The sequence below is a fragment of the Pleurodeles waltl genome, chromosome 10 (assembly GCF_031143425.1).
Source record: "Pleurodeles waltl isolate 20211129_DDA chromosome 10, aPleWal1.hap1.20221129, whole genome shotgun sequence".
In the NCBI taxonomy this organism is placed as follows: Eukaryota; Metazoa; Chordata; class Amphibia; order Caudata; family Salamandridae; genus Pleurodeles; species Pleurodeles waltl.
In genome coordinates, this window is record NC_090449.1 from 326,220,843 (window position 1) to 326,226,842 (window position 6,000).

The following is a 6,000-nucleotide window of genomic DNA, read 5'->3' on the forward strand; positions in this document are numbered from 1 at the left end:
TCTCAGCTTGCCTGTCAGGTGAGGCAGGAAATGCAAATACTGTGAAAAAGCCCAGCGTCTCGAACCAGGGACCTTTCGCATGTGAGGTGCGCATGATAACCACTACACTAGACAAACAGACACACTTGCCGGCTTGCTTCATGTGGCTATGCATTGTACTGGAACCACCACACTATGGAAACAGACACACCTGCTTGCTTTATGTGGCTATGCATTGGACTGGGATGCAAGGATGAGGGCCAATGTTCATGACGCTCAAAGCTGAGCCTTCCGGAACACGATCTCTTCCCTTGGAAGAAAGGAACTGGGATCACTTTCATTCCAAGAGGTGATTTCAGAACTGGACCCGAAATTACCATGGAGAAGCACTGTGCATTTAATGTTCCTACGAGCACTGCTGCTCCAGCACAGAAAAGCAGTTGCAAAGAAATCTCGCATACCTTCATGATGCTGAACCGTCTCGACGCCAGTATAAAGCATGTATTGCATTGCAACATGACATCTTACAAGAGTGAAAAGCATAAATACTCCTGTTTAAAACACAGACTGAACCTATAAAGGTAGGGGTTTGTCTGGGATTTGAACCGAGGTCCTCTCACACCCGAAGCGAGAATCATACCCCTATACCAACTAGACTGCCGCTGCATAGTCATTTGAAACATCTTCTGAAGCGTCTTTCCGAAAAGCAGGGCCATTTGGAGGCTCTCTCTCTCTAAGCGTGCCATAGCAATTGATGTTTTCTGTCAAGGATTTTTTGTTTGTCTCTAGCAAGGCAAGAGGTAGTCAAAATGCCCTGTGCCAGTGAGCTGAACTAGGGCACTGATGTGAAAAGCAGACCCTTTCTGGTAGTTGTAACCCGCTGCAAGTCATGGACCCTTGCACCTTAGACTTCCCAACCAGAAGCACTGAAGGGCCTGCTAGCTCTTGAGCCAGAGGAGCATGCCTCTTGGATTCAAGCACACTTGCTCGATCAGCGCTCGATCAGGCTCGATCAGGCGAGATTTATATTAGTGGCTCATAGGCCTGAAACACTCACCTGGGAGACGCAGGGTGGCTGATTTCCCGGAATGGCCCTTGATGGGGAAATCACCTCCTTTCCCCCGCCTCATTTCAGAATTGTGTGCTAGTCGCAAGACAGTGTTCAGGGGTTCATGGGTACTGCCTATTCCCAGCTGCCTCTCTGTCTTCTTCATGTAAATTGCAAGTCACGAGGAGGCACCATTGCCAATATGCTCCGCCCACCTAACCAAGAAACCTAGTTTGAGCTTGTCTGCCTGTGTTGTTGCAGGGGCAGTGTCTTCTTTGCCCAAAAGGTGGCAGGAGAGCCTCACTTCAAACAATAGAATCAACTGCTTAAGTAGAAACCAGCATGGTAGTTACTGTCATAAAGTGCAGCTCTAACAGAAGGTGTGCCTGAGACGCCCCTTCCAGTAATACACAGAATTTTGATTGAGGGCCCAGCCGATGGGTTGGTGGATTTCTCCTCACATGCCACAGCAGCTTCCAAAGATAGTGGTGTGAGGAGCTGGCTCTGCAAGCAGAGCAAGATTTAAGGGAAGAAAATACACCTGTCAGAAGTGGGATTTGAACCCACGCCTCCATGAAGAGACCAGAAGGCTCAGCTTCACTGAAGATCAAGCTCTGTTGAGTCTGGCACCTTAGACCACTCGGCCATCCTGACAGCCAAAACAGAGTGCAGGTCGGACTCTTCAGTCTGCACTTGTTGATTTTGCCGCTTGCAATGTTCCTATCAAAGTCACAGCTTTAAAGGCCCCACAATATAACATGGCCAAGAAAAAAAAAAAAAAACAGAACAAGAAACAATGCACATGCACGACCACCGAGGGATGCAGATAACTTTTTAGCGTCCTGCAATAGTAAAGCACGTTTTACACAGGTCACAAGTTTTTAAAGGTCATTTCTGTCTAAGTGTGCATTGAGAGAGCCTGAGGTTTTAGGGAGCAAACACAAAAGCTGCTGCTGCCAAGTGTTTCTGCCCGGTCTCGAACCGGGGACCTTTCGCGTGTGAGGCGAACGTGATAACCACTACACTACAGAAACAAGCTTGCTGGTTTGACTGAAGGAGCACAGTTCCCCTCATATGTTTGCACGATTTCCTCTATACTTTATCAGCAGTTGCTTGGAATGCGAGGGGTAAGTGTGAAAATTGCAGCGGTGTCAGCCAGCATGCATACACTCAGACGTCCTGAAAAATCCCACAGCTGCGGGCAGAGACAGACAAATATCTGATGCCTAAATGCCAGGAAGGAGAGCCTGTGAAATCATCACACAGGGCGCACTGAGAGCAAGCAGGAAGGAATCCAAGGCATTGTAATCCATTTTTCGCCTGAGGCAAAAAATATGTTTTGCGCAACAATGCTTCGAGTGGAATGAGAAATGTTGAGGGGTTGTGTATTTTGAGCAGGATTTGATTGTTTTCCGCTAAAATGGGCTTGTCCGGGATTTGAACCTGGGACCTCTCGCACCCTAAGCGAGAATCATACCCCTAGACCAACGAGCCTGGGCACAGAAATGCAACGGCTCCGACCCTGCTCGGAGGGTTGGTGACAGAGAGTGGGAGACTACATCCCAAAGCAAGAAACTGCACATGGTGCTCTCTTCTGCAGTACGACTAGAGTCATTTGCATGGTCTTCATCGAACATGACATAAAAAGCCTCTATCCTTTAGACATTTTGGCCCAGATTTACAAGAAAATGACTAAGCGCGACGCTGTGCCAAATTTGCAAGCCCCACGCGCCGTCATTTTCAAAATGCAGGGAAGCGCCGTATTTAGTAGAATACAGCGCACCCCTGTGCTTCCCCCTGCGCCAGCTCTAAATTAGCTGCTGAGCGCCAACGCAGCAGTTCTTGCACCATGGTACAAGGATGACTGCGTTGAGGGGGAAATTGTTTTTGTGCAGGAAGGGACACCTTCCTGCCCAAAAAAAAAATCTTCAATGGTGATTTGCTCTTACTTCTATGTGTGCTGCAGAATGCATCACACATAGAAAGAGCAAAAACAAGGAGAAATGAAAACATTTCTCCTCAGTGCGCCACTCTAACGACACCCCTGGGATGGCGTTGGATTTTGGTGCTGACGCAGATTTACGCCAACTCCTAAATCTGGAGCAGCATCAAAATGCTATGGTGTTGCTGTGGCACACTCCCAACAACACCCATTGCACGCCCCTTCCAGGGAACGCGCTGCGTGCTAAGGGGCCGTATTTACAAGGTGGTGTTAAGCCACAAAAAGTGGCTGAACGCCATCTTGTAAATACCGCGCAGTGCATAGTGCCACGGGGGCGTCACTAAAAGTGATGCTCCGGTGGCGATAGGACCTTGTAAGTCTGGCACTTTATTTGCTCAAGGTGTGTGTTCTTGGTGAGGGCAGGAAAGCTATTTTCGCTCTCGTACCTTCCTTCCTTGGCTGGCTTGAATGCTGTAGGCTCAGGCTTCATTGCAAAGGTCAAACAGTGAGCAACTGACTGCCGTAAGCTGGCGCAACTCCTCTTGGTGAGCTGTGACAGATGCCCCAGGAGCGTAGTACCTCACGATGGTGAGGGATAGACACAGTCTCTTTTATCTCAGCTTGCCTGTCAGGTGAGGCAGGAAATGCAAATACTGTGAAAAAGCCCAGCGTCTCGAACCAGGGACCTTTCGCATGTGAGGTGCGCATGATAACCACTACACTAGACAAACAGACACACTTGCCGGCTTGCTTCATGTGGCTATGCATTGTACTGGAACCACCACACTATGGAAACAGACACACCTGCTTGCTTTATGTGGCTATGCATTGGACTGGGATGCAAGGATGAGGGCCAATGTTCATGACGCTCAAAGCTGAGCCTTCCGGAACACGATCTCTTCCCTTGGAAGAAAGGAACTGGGATCACTTTCATTCCAAGAGGTGATTTCAGAACTGGACCCGAAATTACCATGGAGAAGCACTGTGCATTTAATGTTCCTACGAGCACTGCTGCTCCAGCACAGAAAAGCAGTTGCAAAGAAATCTCGCATACCTTCATGATGCTGAACCGTCTCGACGCCAGTATAAAGCATGTATTGCATTGCAACATGACATCTTACAAGAGTGAAAAGCAGAAATACTCCTGTTTAAAACACAGACTGAACCTATAAAGGTAGGGGTTTGTCTGGGATTTGAACCGAGGTCCTCTCACACCCGAAGCGAGAATCATACCCCTATACCAACTAGACTGCCGCTGCATAATCATTTGAAACATCTTCTGAAGCGTCTTTCCGAAAAGCAGGGCCATTTGGAGGCTCTCTCTCTCTAAGCGTGCCATAGCAATTGATGTTTTCTGTCAAGGATTTTTTGTTTGTCTCTAGCAAGGCAAGAGGTAGTCAAAATGCCCTGTGCCAGTGAGCTGAACTAGGGCACTGATGTGAAAAGCAGACCCTTTCTGGTAGTTGTAACCCGCTGCAAGTCATGGACCCTTGCACCTTAGACTTCCCAACCAGAAGCACTGAAGGGCCTGCTAGCTCTTGAGCCAGAGGAGCATGCCTCTTGGATTCAAGCACACTTGCTCGATCAGCGCTCGATGAGGCTCGATCAGGCGAGATTTATATTAGTGGCTCATAGGCCTGAAACACTCACCTGGGAGACGCAGGGTGGCTGATTTCCCGGAATGGCCCTTGATGGGGAAATCACCTCCTTTCCCCCGCCTCATTTCAGAATTGTGTGCTAGTCGCAAGACAGTGTTCAGGGGTTCATGGGTACTGCCTACTCCCAGCTGCCTCTCTGTCTTCTTCATGTAAATTGCAAGTCACGAGGAGGCACCATTGCCAATATGCTCCGCCCACCTAACCAAGAAACCTAGTTTGAGCTTGTCTGCCTGTGTTGTTGCAGGGGCAGTGTCTTCTTTGCCCAAAAGGTGGCAGGAGAGCCTCACTTCAAACGATAGAATCAACTGCTTAAGTAGAAACCAGCATGGTAGTTACTGTCATAAAGTGCAGCTCTAACAGAAGGTGTGCCTGAGACGTCCCTTCCAGTAATACACAGAATTTTGATTGAGGGCCCAGCCGATGGGTTGGTGGATTTCTCCTCACATGCCACAGCAGCTTCCAAAGATAGTGGTGTGAGGAGCTGGCTCTGCAAGCAGAGCAAGATTTAAGGGAAGAAAATACACCTGTCAAAAGTGGGATTTGAACCCACGCCTCCATGAAGAGACCAGAAGGCTCAGCTTCACTGAAGATCAAGCTCTCTTGAGTCTGGCGCCTTAGACCACTCGGCCATCCTGACAGCCAAAACAGTGTGCAGGTCGGACTCTTCAGTCTGCACTTGTTGATTTTGCCGCTTGCAATGTTCCTATCAAAGTCACAGCTTTAAAGGCCCCACAATATAACATGGCCAAGAAAAAAAAAAAAAAACAGAACAAGAAACAAGAAACAATGCACATGCACGACCACCGAGGGATGCAGATAACTTTTTAGCGTCCTGCAATAGTAAAGCACGTTTTACACAGGTCACAAGTTTTTAAAGGTCATTTCTGTCTAAGTGTGCATTGAGAGAGACTGAGGTTTTAGGGAGCAAACACAAAAGCTGCTGCTGCCAAGTGTTTCTGCCCGGTCTCGAACCGGGGACCTTTCGCGTGTGAGGCGAACGTGATAACCACTACACAACAGAAACAAGCTTGATGGTTTGACTGAAGGAGCACAGTTCCCCTCATATGTTTGCACGATTTCCTCTATACTTTATCAGCAGTTGCTCGGAATGCGAGGGGTAAGTGTGAAAATTGCAGCGGTGTCAGCCAGCATGCATACACTCAGACGTCCTGAAAAATCCCACAGCTGCGGGCAGAGACAGACAAATATCTGATGCCTAAATGCCAGGAAGGAGAGCCTGTGAAATCATCACACAGGGCGCACTGAGAGCAAGCAGGAAGGAAGCCAAGGCATTGTAATCCATTTTTCGCCTGAGGCAAAAAATATGTTTTGCGCAACAATGCTTCGAGTGGAATGAGAAATGTTGAGGGGTT

At 48.4% G+C, this 6,000-nt stretch overlaps 2 non-coding genes across 2 annotated transcripts; both read right to left on the reverse strand.

Annotated features, from left to right (window-relative positions):
- Window positions 1-1,988: 1,988 nt before the first annotated feature.
- TRNAV-CAC (transfer RNA valine (anticodon CAC)) lies at window positions 1,989-2,061 on the reverse strand. Its single transcript has one exon. It is a non-coding gene; the product is annotated as a tRNA-Val (tRNA).
- A 3,517-nt stretch (window positions 2,062-5,578) lies between these two features.
- TRNAV-CAC (transfer RNA valine (anticodon CAC)) lies at window positions 5,579-5,651 on the reverse strand. The gene has a single exon. It is a non-coding gene; the product is annotated as a tRNA-Val (tRNA).
- Window positions 5,652-6,000: the final 349 nt, after the last annotated feature.